The following is a 15,222-nucleotide window of genomic DNA, read 5'->3' as shown; positions in this document are numbered from 1 at the left end:
TTGTTTAATAGAGATTCAGTTATTTGTTGCTTATTTCACCAAATTTTTCATGTATTAATTTATTGTATAGACTTGGATTTATTTCTGAAGTTTCTGATTTGGTCAGTAGGTCTACTTAAAAACAAAATAGTATTATAAGATCCTTCCTTTTTTTTTTAGGGCTGCACCTGTGGCATATGAAAGGAAGTTCCCAGGCTAGGGGTTAAATCAGGGCTGCAGCTGCTGGCCTACAACACAGCTCACAGCAATGCCAAAGATCCTTCCCTCTTATGTTCCTTCCCTTAAGTGAAGTAATTTTGATTTTAAAAAAATATGCGTATGACCATAGGTATGTGCATATGAATACAGAGGCATTACAAAAGGCCTGGAAGATTAACCTTGGATGGTTGGATTACAGATTCACTTTAGATTTTTCTTGCCATTTACCTATGAATTCTCATACATATTACATTACAATGGACCCATATCACTTCAGGGCTTAAAAAAGGAGAAACTCTGCATATAAAATGAAGAAAAAAATTAATTGCAAAATAAAAGACAACTATTAATAAAATAAAAAGAAGAAGGGTGAAGGTTAGGGAATATGTCACATTAGGGGCAAACTCAGATACATGGTGACCTCTCACATTCCTTTATATGACTATACTTGACACTCTTCAGCCTTTTCTGTAAGGATCGCTCTGCATAGCTACCCCTGCTATTTCTGAAATGCCCACTTCCATCTCAGTCTGTCTCTGATCTGTTCCTGGAATCTACTCCTTGTGACTGCAGCTGTACTTGTACCTACCTTTGGTTTTCAACCCCATTGGCTCCCATAGTGACCTATCACTGATTTCTTTCCGAATTTCTTTTTTTTTTTCTCTCTCTCTCTGTTTTGCTTTTTGTTTTTTCTTTTTAGGGCCACACTGGTGGCCTATGGAGGTTCCCAGGCTAGGGGTCGAATTGGAGCTACAGCTGCCATCCTATACCACAGCCACAGTGGCTCCAGATCCAAGCCCTGTCTGTGACCTATACCACAGCTCACAGCAATGCCAGATCCTTAACCAACTAAGAGAGGCCAGGGATCGCACCTGCAAACTCATGGTTCCTAGTCAGATTTGTTTCTACTGTGCCACGACGGGAACTCCATTTCTGAACTTCTGATTTCAGACCTCGCTGTTTGAATGTGAGTATCTCTGCTCAAATCTCTTTGTAGCCCTTCCTCAATTGTTAATCCTTTCCACCCCCCGAATTGCCCAACCACACCCCGATCCACCAGCTTCTGGCCAGTCCTATTCTCAGTTGCACCAGAAAGTTTGGGGTGACAGACCATCTGCTGAAAATAGCCATGCCCTGGACCAGAGGTGGATACCGGCTCATGAGAGAAACAGCTTATGATTTGTGTGCACTTTGGCTCAAAAAAACCAAACTAAGGTCAGCCTTGGAATTCACAATGTAGCAATCAGGGTCTCGTCAAGAAAACAAACTACTGTAGTCAGGTTAAACAGAAGAAATTTAATTCAAGGAGTTTGTTAAACCACTGTTGGAAAGCTGTAAACATAGAAAAAGAGAAATCTCCGAAAACCAGAGATTCATATTTCAGGAAGCAGCTGAAGAGACTGGGAGAACCAAAGTGAAGATGGGTTTTGAACATCCTTCAGAGCTGCCGCTACTTCAGGCGCTGGGATGGAGGAGCAGATAGGAAGTGGTGTGAAGTGTCACCCAACTAGTGCTCACACCTTAGAGGGGTATCAGGAACAATTCTTGAGATATGAAGAGAATTCCCTTGGTTCATGGTTTTAGTGCAGTGAGATCTGGGTCTAGTTTTTCTTTGTTTCAATCCTTAGATGAGGTGAAATTTCTTGTTATATCCTTAAAATAACCGTCTTTTACCCGAACTACCTTGAAGGAAGTCCCTGTGTCTTGGAAACAAACAAACAAAAAGCCCTCCCAAGACACCTATTGCCTCTGACTCTTCCCTCATCTCTTCACCATGCTGACTCAGAACAGCCCCTTCAATTGGGAACCGAACTGCCTAGGAGTTTTGATCATTGCTGCTATCTGACATCACCATGTTTTTAAATCCAGGAAAGGGAAGTTCTGCACCATTATTGTTTTTCTTCCCAGAACACTAACTTTTTTTTTTTTTTTTTTGATCGTTTTTGCTATTTCTTGGGCTGTTGCCACAGCATATGGAGGTTCCCAGGCTAGGGGTCCAATGGGAGCTGTAGCTGCCGGCCTACACCAGAGCCACAGCAACGCAGGATCTGAGCCTCGTCTGTGACCTACACCACAGCTCATGGCAATGCCGGATCCTTAACCCACTGCGAAAGTCTAGGGATCGAACCCACAACCTCATGGTTCCTAGTCAGATTCGTTAACCACTGAGCCATGATGGAACTCTGAGCACTTTTTTGTGTGTTTCTTTTTGAGGGCATTTTACAATTATTTTGTCAAGTTCTAGTTTATAAAACTCTTTATGCCCCATTAATTAGCACTGCATTCAGTCTGTGAATGCGAAACGTTACCATATTATTTGTTTAGTCTTTCCAGTTAGGAGCAGGGATAGCTCTCCATCTAGTGATGCCCTTTCAATGTGTCATGAAGGTTTGTAGTTTTCTTTATAGTTCTTGGTGTGTTGACCTTAAAGGACTTTCGGGTCTTGGTTGGAAGCATGATTGCTCTTTTTTTTTTTCTTTCTTTCTTTCTTTCTTTCTTTCTTTTTTTTTTTTTTTTTGTCTTTTTAGGGCCGCACTTGTGGCATATGGAGGTTCCCAGGCTAGGGGTCAAACAGCCAGCCTGCGCCACAGCCACACCAGATCTGAGCCAGGTCTGCACCCTACACCACAGCTCACAGCCATGTGGGATCCTTAACCCACTGAGCAAGGCCAGGGATCAAACCTGCATCCTCATAATACTAGTCAGTTTTGTTAACCACTGAACCACAACGGGAACTCCGGAAATGTGATTGCTTTTTAACACCTTAGTTTTTGTCTATTGATTGTAACAACTATTTTAAAATCTGTTTTTGTTTCTTGTTGACCATTGTGGAAATGAGGACTTGCCCAGTGTGAGAAGGGATACTTAGCAGAGATGGACTTGCCTCGCTTGTTTGCTTTCACATGTTTGTGTCTCTTGTGGACAGTGTTTGAGTAGTGCCTGGCACTTGTGAACCATGCAAGTGGTGTAACTTTACCATTTTCCTCTATGAATAAGCCAAGTTAATTGATCTATACTCTATTTTTCAGGAGAACTCAGACTAATACACCCAGTTAACATCTTGCAAAATTAAGGTACAGTATCACAACCAAGATATTGGTATTGATATAGAACATTTTCATTACCTCAAGGATCCCTCTTTCATAACTGTACTCACCTCCCTGCCATTCTCCTTACCTCAGCCCAGGCTCTTACCCAAGCAACCATCAATTTGTTCTCCATTTCTGTAATTTTGTCATTTCAGGAATGTTCCATGGGGAGTTCTCGCTGTGGTATAGTGGGTTAAGAATCCACCTGCAATGGCTCAGGTCCTGCAGAGGTGCAGTTTTGATCCCTGGCCCAGCACAGTGCATTAAAGGATCCGGTGTTGCTATAGCTGTGATGTAGGTTGTGCCTGTGGCTCAGATTCAGTCCCTGGCCTGGGGGACTGAATTGATTTCTGTTCTTTGTTATTTCCTTCCTTTTGCTTTAGGCTTATATTGCTCTTTTTCTAGATTCTTGTATAGGAGCTTAAATTAAGGATCACAGACTTTTCCTCTTTTCTAATATGCCATGGGTACAGCCAAAAAAAAAAAAAAAAAAAAGAATGTTCTACAAATGGTATCATACAATAACTTTTTGAGTTTTCTCACTCAGCATAATTCTCTGGAGATTGATTTATCCAGATTTTGCATGTATCAGTTCACCAGTTGAAGTACATCTGTATTGTTTCCAACTTTTGGTTATTGCTATAAACATTCATGTGCAGATTTTTGTGAACATAAGGTATCTCTGGTATAAAAGCCTGGGACTGCAGTTGTGTGATTTCTGGGTGGTATGGTGGTTGCACGTTAGTTCTTATAGAAACTATCAAAGTGTTTTCCAGAGTTCCTTTTTATAGTCCCATCCACGATGTATGAGTGGTCTGGTTTCTCTGCATCCTTACTAGCATTTGGTGTTACTTTTTATTTTAGTTATATTAATAGGTAAGTAGTAAATTTCCTTAATGGGTCTATTTCCTTGAATTGTGCTATTCAAATGATCTATATCATATTGGATAGATTGTGCTAGTTTGTGCTTTTCAAGGAACTGGTCCATTTCATCTAAGTTGTCAAATTTATGTGTACAGAGCTATTCTTAGTATTCCTTTCAAATTCATTGATTTCTGTTCTTTGTTATTTCCTTCCTTTTGCTTTAGGCTTATATTGCTCTTTTTCTAGATTCTTGTATAGGAGCTTAAATTAAGGATCACAGACTTTTCCTCTTTTCTAATATGCATACTTAGTTCTATACATTTCACTGAAAGAGATATTTTATGTTGTGTAGAAAAGTCTTAGTGTACCTGCCATGTTTATAGCTCCCTACTGAGGAATTCAATTCAATTCAGCAAATATTTATGGAGTGCTTGGGCCAAGCACCATTCTAAATCCTTAGTACACATCAGGGAACAAAATAGACAAAGGTCTCTGTCTTTGTGGCGCTTACATTCTAGCAGGAAGAGATAGGCAATAAATAATAGGTGTAATTTACACAGAATGTTAGAAAGTGATAAGTCCAGGAACACAAAGTACGGCAGCGTAAGAGGGAATGGGTATGTGGGGAACTGTAGTGTCTCCTGCTGCAGAACTTACGGTTCTGCATTTAATACTACAGTTGTAGTGTTGAATAGTTTGTTCAGGCAGGCCTTGTGGAGAAGGTGAGATCTGAGTAAAGATCTAAAAGAATTGGTCAAGCCAGTAACTGTATAAAGTGTGCTTCAGGACAGACGGGGCAGCTAGAGCAAGGGCCGTGTGGTGGGGGCATGCGTGGACTAGAGGAAAAGCAAAGAGGCAGGTGGGGCTGAAGTGGAGTGAGTAAGGGGGAAAGTGGTAGAGATGAGGTCAAGGTATACTGGAGGCTAGGTCTTTAGCTCTTTCTCTGAGTGAAATCGGGAGCCTTTGCAGTACTTGAAGCAAAGGAATGATATGAACTGATTCGGGTGTTAAAAGAATCACTCTGGCTACTATTAGCTGTATTTTCACTACTTCTCATTTGCATTGTGTAGAAGCAAGTGACCTCTTAGCAGGCTACTGAAGCAAAGCAAGTAAGAAGAGTATGGTTTTGAGCAAAGTGGTAGCAGCGGGAATGGTGAGAAAGCGATTACATTCTAAACATCTTTTGAAAGTAGAACTAATAGGATTTTTTCATAGATTGGACTTGGGGTGATAGGAAAAGATAGGCATCTGAATAATCAGCTTGATATAAAACTTTAAACTTAGTTTGACCACACTTAATGCCATATGCACTCCTCTAACCCCCACAACCTGGCCTAACTTGTTGGACAGTGGCAGGCACTTACCTGGGAGCAGCTGGTCAATAGTTGGATATTAGCCTTTAATGGTATCCTGGCATGACAGTTTTGCACAGATAAATAGCAATTAACTGTACCAATGATTTTTTTTTTCTTTCAGGAATCAGAACTGGAGAGAATAAATCATCAGTGCCATCATCATCAGTGAGAGCAGAAGCTGAAAGACTTGGAGAGAAGTCAGTGTTGAGACTTCATGAGTAAGTAGAAACTAGAAATAAGCAAGAGCTCTGAGCAAACAAAACCCATGAGGCAGCAAAAAGATAAACAGAGTAATGACAGAAGTGATAGAAGATAACTAAGAAAGCATCAGATTCTCAGGAAATAGAGTCAGTGGCCCTGCCTGGGTCACAGGCCAACCCTGGAGCCTGACATACAGTAAGCTCCTCTGTTACCACAAGTGGGAGTGTGTAGCAGACAGGCAAAAATGACTGGTGTGCACCAGCCAGGTGGAGTCAGGCTGGAGTCAGCTCCACGGAAACCAGAACCACACGAGTCAAAATTATGAGGGTGCAAGGAAGCCAGAAAAATCTGAGGAAACCTGTCTGCTGAGAGAGGTAGAAACATATAGCATATGCTCAGAAACGAGCAGAGCTGGGGGGTGATGCAACCATGTGACAGATGGAACTACAGCTAATCTTCCTGTTTCAGTCTCATCCCAGGGTGTCCTCTCTGTGCTGATTCTTGCACTTTAGTGCCCCCAGAGAGTGCCTTTTGTTCATAGATCTCCTTTTCTTTTTTCTTTTTTTAAATTGAGTATAGTTGATTTACCCATATTATGTTAGTTTCAGGTGTACAATTAGTGGTTCAATATTTTTATACATTATACTCCATCTAAAGTTATTACAAAGTAATGGCTATATTTTCTTGTGTTATACAATATATCCTTGTTGTTCATTTGCTTTACACATAGTAGTTGGTATCTTTTACTCCTCTACCCCACTTGTAACTACTAGTTTGTTCTCTATATCTGGGAGTCTGTTTCTGTTTTGTTGTATTCATTTGTTTTACTTTTTAGGTTCCACAAATAAGTGACAACATATGGTATTTGTCTTTGTCTGACTTATTTCACTAAGCATATTACCCTGTGGGTCCACCCACACTGTTGCAAATGGCAGTGTTTTATTCTTTTTAAGACTAATATTCCATTTTATATACATGCCACTTCTTATGTATCATTCATCTGTTGATGGTCACTTAGGTTGCTTTCCTCAGACTACCTCTTTTTCTACTTGAGCTTGTGTAGGTAGTTTTTGATTTATGCTCCAGGAATAAAGAAGGCACATTTTGTCGGAAGTCTCTTGGTATCTACTTATCTCTCAGGATTGAGCATGGCAGACAAGGTACAAAAAGTGAAAATGCAAGTATGTGGTATAAAGAGGCACTAACTAGAATCATGTGGTGCATTGTGCATACTTTCATTTAATCTGTATTGTGAGGGAGGTACCATCACCGAGGTCGACCAGAGGGTAAGTACAGTCCATCCTCACTATCTGTGGATTCCGTATTTGCAAATTTGCCTACTCACTAAAATTTATTTGTAACCCCAAATCACTACTCTCAGCACTTTAGTTATTCACAGACAGTGCAGAGCAGTGAAAAAACATGAGTTGTCCTAGGTGCATATTCCCAGCTGAAGCAAACAAGACAACTGCTCTCCCTTCTTGTTTCAGATTACACTGTAAACAAGTTTTCCTTTTTTTTTTTTTTTTTTTTTTGTCTTTTTTCCTTTTCTAGGGCCACTCCTGAGGCATATGGAGGTTCCCAGGCTAGGGGTCTAATTGGAGCTGTAGCCTACGCCAGAGCCACAGTAACTCAGGATCCAAGCTACGTCTGCAACCCACACCACAGCTCACAGAAACGCCGGATCCTTAACCCACTGAGCAAGGCCAGGTATTGAACTCGCAACCTCATGGTTCCTAGTCGGATTCGTTAATCACTGGGCCACGATGGGAACTCCAAGTTTTCCTTTTGTAGTGTGCTTGTTAGACGAGCTTTTTTCAGGTGTGAGTTATAGTGCTGTTGACTGTGAGTTCAATGTTAGCAGGTCAATAATATATTTTAAATAAGGTGTCTTCGAATAGAAACACATAAGAAAAAGTTGTGTATTGATTGTTTAATGAATATGTTGTGACTGGAGGCTTGCAGGAACCTAGCCCTGTATTTTTCCTATAAGTAGTAGTTCAGTGTTTGCTAATTCAGTGTTTGCAGAGACTTCATAGAACATAACTACTATGAAAACAAGAATCAGCTGTGACATGTACAGGATCAAATAATTTGTGGAAGAGTTGGTGCCCGCCTCCAAAACCTTCCCTCTGATACTGTACACCTGAGCTCATTCCATCCCACCAGTTACCTTTCAGAAGACAAAGAAAAGCTCCTCAGCTCAGCTTCCAGTGCTCCTTACACTGTATGATGTTGCCTTCCTTAGAACTTGTTGCCTCATTGGGAAATGAACAGGTGGGAAACAACTGTGAAAAATGTAAGATCATCCACCTTAGGGCTGGGATTGTAATCACAGCGAATTTGTCATCACTCATATGGCACTTCAATATATGTGGCAGACATGGCTACTCTATCACAGCCCCTGTTCCTGCTTGCACCCAAATGAAGGGTCCCGATCTTTCTAAAATACAGGACTCTAGGCAGTTACTACCAGTCAATTAGAGGTGGCATCTCAGATGAAACTTTATCTTTCTTGCATGATGACCTGTGTCCTTATAAGATACAGCATTCACTTGGAGGATCTGAGTTGCCAGGCTTAAGGAATTTTAGAGTTTATGAAAATGTTACATTCTCTTTCAAAGCCTAGATCCTTATGGCAGCTCTGAGTGTCTGGCTGACTTTGCTTTGGGAGGGCTTCCTGGAATCTTTTACACGAGACTTTGCTTCTGACAGATTCATCTTGATGGGCGCATCCTTCTTGTTCATCTCTCTGTTGCCTATGCCTAGAACACTGTCAGAGAGTTGGTGCTCAATGGTTTTCTTGAAAGAATGCCTGGGCTCCAAGACTGACATCTGTCTTCCCCAGGGAGAAAAAACTCTAATGCAGGCAGTGACAGAATGGAAAGAAGCAGAAGTGGGTATGACAGGGTGTGGAGCTTTTCAGCAAGAGCTTTTTGGAGGAAGCAGTCAAGAAATTGTATATGAAACTGAACTGGAACAGCTTTCTATTGACTCTCTCTGCCTCTTCATTTCTCTACATATTTTCACCTATGGCTTACCTCTTTACCTCCGGTACAATGGATCTGGGAAACCCAAGTAGGAATAGGGTTGAGGCACACAGAGAAGAGGAAGCATGGGGTCTGCTGCTTGAGCTGGGAGCTAGTCTTAACTTTGAACTAAAGGACCCCAGCTTTCAGCTTCTGGACCTGTGGGTACCAGTCTTGCCAAATCTTACATAGGGCTTAGGACACTTACCCTCTTTCTGTCCAGTGAAATACTTCTTCCTTTACCCTACCTTTTTCTTTCTCTCTTTCATAAGTCATGGCAAATGGGGTATGAGAAGAAATAGAGAAGAGGGATGGGAAGTTAGACCAGGAAGAGATGGGTTTATTTGACTGGGAGCCTAAGAAAGGAGTGTGGCATGAGAGTTAGAGTTGAAGGAATATTGCTCGATTTCTGAACCATATTTGTTTTTTTTTTATTACTGGAAGTGATTTTTAGTCAAAATCTCTGCCCTGGTGTGGGGAGAACTAGAGGAAGCTGGAGCTTCCTGTTCTGCAGCTAGTTCTGGAGTAGTGTGGTACTCAAGACAATGGGAAGCAGTGATAAAATACCTAAGGTCATGGACTTCGGAGTAAGACTGAGCTGAGGTACCACTTGTTAGGTCTGTGATTTGGGGCAGGCTCCTTAATCCCTCTGGATTTTAGTTCTTCTATCTGTAAGATGCAGATAATAATGGTATGCACCTTATGGGATTTTGATGATCATGATGATCAAAAAGAAGTGAGGTGTGAAGTGTGCTTAGGAAACGCAAATATTATCTGTTGTTATTAATAATGCTGTCATTTTGTGGTATTTACTTGTACTTGGTGAGATATTTCCTTTTCTTCTCAGCTCTGAGAATGAAAGCAAAATAGAGTTTCCAAGAGTCTATAACAGGAAGATAGGTACTCAGAGGGACATGTGAGTCTGGGTCTGAGAAGCAATCCTGATAGCATAAAGTGTCAGGATGCCTGCAGGATTCCCCAGCAGCACTATAGTGAGAGCTCTGGAGACCATTCGTTCCCAATATCATTTGGTGACTGGCTAGGAAAAGCATGAAAGGCTTACTTTGGGAAAGTGTGCCCACATTGTCTGCTGCCCTACCTTTGTAGGCTTGAAGATATAAGGAGAGGCCATCTCCAAATGACCCAGGAAATGAACCAATGAGCCAGAGAGATGGCTATTAAGCTGTTGCAACCTTGACACATTGGGCTTTACCTCCCCAGATTCTGTGATATTTATTTTCCCTTACCTAGGCTTATGGATACCTCCCCCTGTACCATTGCCTTGTATAATCTCCCATGGTTTGCCCATCACCCATTGTATTAGTTTTCTAATGCTTCTGTATCAAATTATTACAATCTTGGTGGCTTAAACAACACAAATTTATTATCTTAATAGTCCTGTGGGTCATAAAACTAAAATGGGTCTCACTGGGCTAAAATCAAGAGGTCAGCAGGGACATGTTCCTTTCTAGAGGCCCTGGAGGAGACAGTGTTTCCTTACCTTGTCTACCTCTAAAGTCCCCTGTTCTTGGCTCACAGCTCCCATCCATCTTCAAAGCCAGCAATGGCAGGTTGAACCCTCACATTGAGACACTCCAAGCTCTACTTCCATCAAACCATGTCCTTCTGACTCTTCTGCTTCCCTCTTCCACATTTAAGGACCCTTGTGATTACGTTGGGCCTACCTGAATAATGCAGGATCATCTCCTTGTTTTAAGGTCACCAATTAGCAACCTTAATTCTATTTGCAACCTTAATTCCAGCATTCCCTCTTGCCATGTAATACAACACATTTATTGGTCCCAGAGAAAGGGTGTGGATGTCTTTGGGGGCCATTGTTCTGCTTTCAGCAACCGTTATTCATTGTGCCCTGCTCTCAGATTCTAGAATTAGGACTGAAACTAGTAACTCCCTCAGATTCTAGGCTTAAGCCATTCTCTTTGTGGTGGTATTCATGAGTCCCATGCTGAGGAGCTGATCTCTGGCTTGACTGGCTCCCTCCCCCTCACTTAACCTTTATATAAAGTGATCCAAAGTGTCTTATACTGAGCGTGATGGTACTGGCTACTCTGCCCACGTAGGTGGGCAGGAGAATCTATTCTTTATTTTTTCAACAACATCCAGATTCTTTACTGGGATAGCAAGGCTAGTAGATCCACTTTTCTTTGATTAATATTTTCAAACATAAGAAGCCTACCCACCCATTTTATATCACAGCCTTATCTGATAGTACTTTCTTTCTTTCTTTCTTTTTTTTTTTTTTTTGGCTTTTTAGGGCTGCACCCATGGCATATGAAGGTTCCCAGGCTGGGAGTCCAATCGGAGCTGTAGCAGCCAGCCTACACCACAGCAACGTGTGATCCGAGCTGCGTCTGCAACCTGCACCACAGCTCATAGCAACAACAGATCCTTAACCCACTGAGCGAGGCCAGGGATCATACCTGCCTCCTTATGGATGCCAGTCAGGTTCCTTAACCTCTGAGCCACGACGGGAACTTCTGATAGTACTTTCATTTACTCGATTAATGCCTGAGAACATTTTTCACAAACTACAATGATCGTTAGCTGCCAGTTCCTAAAACTACCCAGCAGTGGCCTGTACTTTTTTTAGATTCATGCAGAAGGCACACTCATTTACACACACAGCAGTCAGCATGATGGAAGAAGATGTTAAACTCTATTAAAGGTGTGCCGGATATCATTGTTAGGGGAGGGAAAAGAAGAAAGAGAGCTATCTTTTTTTTTTTTTTTTTGCTTTTGTTAGGGCTGCACCCGAAGCATATGGAGTTTCCCAGGATAGGTGTTGAATTGAAGCCATAGCTGCTGGCCTGCACCACAGCCACAGCAATGCAGGATCTGAGCCGCATCTGCAACGTACACCACAGCTCACGGCAACACCGGATCCTGAACCCACTGATCGAGGCCAGGGATCGAACCTGCATCCTCATGATTCCTAGTTGGATTCATTTCCACTGCGCCACGATGGGAACTCCAAGAGCTAACATTTATTGAGAACCTGCTCTGCGCTGGGAACTTTATATTCATAAATTCACTTTAACACTTATTACAATGCAGGAAAACACCTTTCATCAGCTCCACTTCACAAATGGGAAAATTGAGACTCAAGAGTCACATAGTTGGTAATATCTCTGCATATGACACCTGGATTGTCTGATTCTAAAACATTTTCCCCCCTTCACCTAACCTCTCAAGCTCTTAAAGCAAGAGAATGAACCAGGGTAGGGTGTTCAAACTGATATTAGTGGAGCAAGCCCTAGAGTTCCTTGGAGGTACCCAGGGACTCCTCATGTGGGAGTGAAGGTGCTTGATAAGAGGTAAGATGAGTATTGGGCTGGGTTTTGGGCTCTCCCCATCTTCAGTCAGACCAGCTCTTCTGTTATGAATTTTACATATTGGGACGTGATGTGATATTTCAACAGGAAAAAAGATGGGAAGTGGTTCTGCTCACATAGCCTCTTGAAGACTACTCATCTGGAAAGTGACCACCACGTCCCTGTGGTTCTAGAAGTCTGTCTCAGTTGTCCTCAGTTAACTGATCATGTCTTGGTTATCCACTGAATGCAATCAGGGGCTATGGAGGGATGGTGTTCTCTAGACTAAAAGAAACCATCCCAGTTAGTGAGAGATGCGGGAATCGTTAAGAGAAAAGGTAAGAATCTTTAGGAACTTGTCTGCACCACAGACAGAAGGTAAGCTACTGGCAGAGGGAAAGTTAGATTCATATTGGAGACGGTGCTGATCAGGCAGTAGATAACAGAAATTTATACAGAAAAGGAAATCCTCACAGCGATGGTGAATTGGGCATGAGGAGGCATACAGGTCTTTTGAAAATCCTCCCTTTCAGGGACTGTGTCTGGTTATGTTATTGGTACACTCCTGAGAGGCAGCCTAGACATGACACTGACTGGCTCAGAATGAGTCAATATGATACTTTCAAAGCAAGCAGAGTCCTATAAAGGAGATAACTTTGAATATTTTATTTTTGTCTTTTTTTTTTTTTTTTTTTTTTTTTTTTTAGGGCTGCACCCACGGCACATGGAAGTTCCCAGGCTAGGAGTCAAATTGGAGCTGCAGCTGCCGGCCACAGCCACAGCCACGCCAGATCTGAGCCATGTAGCTCACAGCAATCGTTAACCCACTGAGAGGGCCAGGGATCCAACCTGCATCCTCACAGATGCTAGTCAGATTTGTTTCCGCTGAGCCACGACGGGAACTCCAACTTTGAAAATTTTAAGTCAGCATCTCATAGGCTACAATGTCTAGATGAGTTGTTACCTTAACAAAGACAAAGGGAAAATGAAAGCCACATCTTTTCCTTTGGGGGAAACTCATTTCTGCTTCCCTGTGTTACTCCTTAGTAATCCTTCAAGGAAGACTATTAAAAAAGCCAACATTTATTGATGGAGCACTTTAATCTCTATAAGTAACTTATGTAACAGAACCTCAAAATGTCCCACCAAACCCACCTTATCCCTCTTTCACAGTAATAGGATTCCCAATTTTTAGCTGTGCCCAAGGCTGCCTGGAGTTTCCCAGCTTCCTTTGCAGCTAGGTGTGACTGTGTGACTGCATTCTTGTCAAAGAGATATAAGCAGAAGTGTTGTATGGCAGCTTCTGACAATTTTCATCAAAGGACAGATGGTCCATGTCCTTTACCTCTTCTTCATCCCTTTCTACATCCTGCTTCCTGGGACACAGATACAGCAGTTGCCACTCTAGTCACATTCTTGGACCATGAGGGTAAGGGCCACACAGAAGGGATGGAGAGCAGTCAGACGACCCTGGGTCCCTGAGGACATTGTGGAACAGCTCTGGATTTTCTACTTCAGGACTTTGATGTGGGAAAACTAGAAAACAAAACCACTTACATTGTGTTTCTGTTTCTCACACCCAAGACTAATCCAAATGGATATACATTTACTATATATATCATTCCAATTTTGCAAATGAGAAAACTGTGTCTGAGCCAGATTAAATCATTTTCCAAGGACATCCACTTAGTTGATGAGGGAGTCAGGATCTGAATCCTGATTTTTGCCAAAGCCCATGTGCTTTCCTCCTTCTTGGTGTTTACTTTCACGCCCTAAGGGTGATAGTTTTTGACCTTCTGTGGTTGGCAAGAGCCTTTCAGCAAAGCCCCGTGACAGTGTCTGGTCATGAGACAATAGTCTTCAACTTGCTTTTCCTTCATCTCGTTCACAAATAAAATTCGTGAGTCACAGGGGTCATGGTGAAGCTCATTTGCATATCACCTTCAGTTCTGGGATGTCACAGCAGCCACCAGGGGTCTGATTTGCATGAAGACTCTTAAGCTTTCTAGAATGATAGAAAGGACCAGGAACTAATGATTAAGACCCTAGAAAGATGGATGATACCTTTGAATAGAGAAATGATGAAGTAGGCCCTCATCCTATCTGGTGGTGGTGGACAGTGGAAGAGCAAATCCATCTCACTGTGGGCACAGATCAGATGGGTAGAGGCTGAGGTAGGTGGTGTCACAGAGTAAGTCCCAGTCCAAACCTCAGTTAATTAAAAGAGGTTCATGGCCATCTCCATGAATCCAAACACATTTGTTTAGATGCTAGTCTACCCATGGCTTGTTGGAAAAGGTTCCAATCTTTGCAGCATCGATTTCATTCGATTTGGGGATTAAAGAGGGCTGCGGCGTGATTAACTAGAGCTAACATTTCTAGTGGTGATCAAGGTTGGGGACCAAAAGGGACAAAGTGGTAGCACCGGCAGAAACACTGGAAAGGGAGGTAGACCCCTTCCTCTTGACTGCACTCATTTCCCCCAAAGAGAGAATCAGAACCAGCAATGGATAAGGGGCAGGTGGGTTCTTTGTAGATCTAGACAAGACATGACCAGGGGCATATCTGAGGACATGTTCCTTAGGAATTTCGAGGGGTATTAAAAAGATGTGTTTCATAAACCAAACATAAAAGGACAAATATTATATGATTCCACTTATTTGAGGTACCTAGAATGGTCAAAATCATAGAAGCAGAAAGTAGAACAGTGGCTATGAGGGGTTGGAGGGATGGGGAAATGAGTAGTTGTTGTTTAATGGGTACAGAGTTTCAGACTGGAATGATGGATAGAGCGTGGTGATGTTGCACTGCAGTGTGAAAGAACTTCATGCCACTGAACTATATACGTAAAAATAGTTAAAACAGCATATTTTATGTGGTGTGTACTTACCACACACGTGTAAAAAGGTATATTTCAGTGTGCAAGGCAACTCCTACTTCTCATAGAGGACAGGGTTAGCCTTGCTACATGTGACTAGCACTGCAGCTAAAAACCCTGTACCTTTTGGCCATTTCTGCCCTCACGCTATCTTCTGCTGTGTTCCTGTATTGAGCTGCTTTTGAAATTGGACTCCTTTTTTCCATTTTTGATCATTCCTTGTTACTTGGATTTAATATAGATTTGGCTTCTAAGGCTCAATTGCTGACCCATATT

At 42.1% G+C, this 15,222-nt stretch overlaps 2 protein-coding genes across 19 annotated transcripts in view; both read left to right on the top strand.

The window, feature by feature from the left end:
* Positions 1–15,222, top strand: part of INSC (INSC spindle orientation adaptor protein) — an 864,422-nt gene that overhangs the window by 15,918 nt on the left and 833,282 nt on the right. The window lies entirely within an intron of this gene.
* PDE3B (phosphodiesterase 3B) overlaps positions 1–15,222 on the top strand; it is a 324,331-nt gene that overhangs the window by 48,909 nt on the left and 260,200 nt on the right. For 11 of the 18 annotated variants that reach the window (XM_085011953.1, XM_085011957.1, XM_085011942.1 and 8 more), the window contains 2 exons: positions 3,228–3,272; positions 5,628–5,724. The gene's annotated coding sequence lies outside the window, so the exon portion shown is untranslated. Of the gene's footprint in view, positions 1–3,227; positions 3,273–4,687; positions 4,769–5,221; positions 5,305–5,627; positions 5,725–15,222 lie in introns of those variants that run through there. The other 7 variants (XM_085011945.1, XM_085011946.1, XM_085011952.1 and 4 more) reach the window with 2 other exon arrangements.

This window comes from Sus scrofa, chromosome 2, assembly GCF_054392235.1.
Source record: "Sus scrofa isolate SSC_HxYL_T2T_F1_AM1 chromosome 2, Sscrofa_HxYL_maternal_Yorkshire_Landrace_v2.0, whole genome shotgun sequence".
NCBI classification, from domain to species: domain Eukaryota; kingdom Metazoa; phylum Chordata; class Mammalia; order Artiodactyla; family Suidae; genus Sus; species Sus scrofa.
Note: the sequence above shows the minus strand (reverse complement) of the source record. Positions and strands in the feature narration are given on the sequence as shown.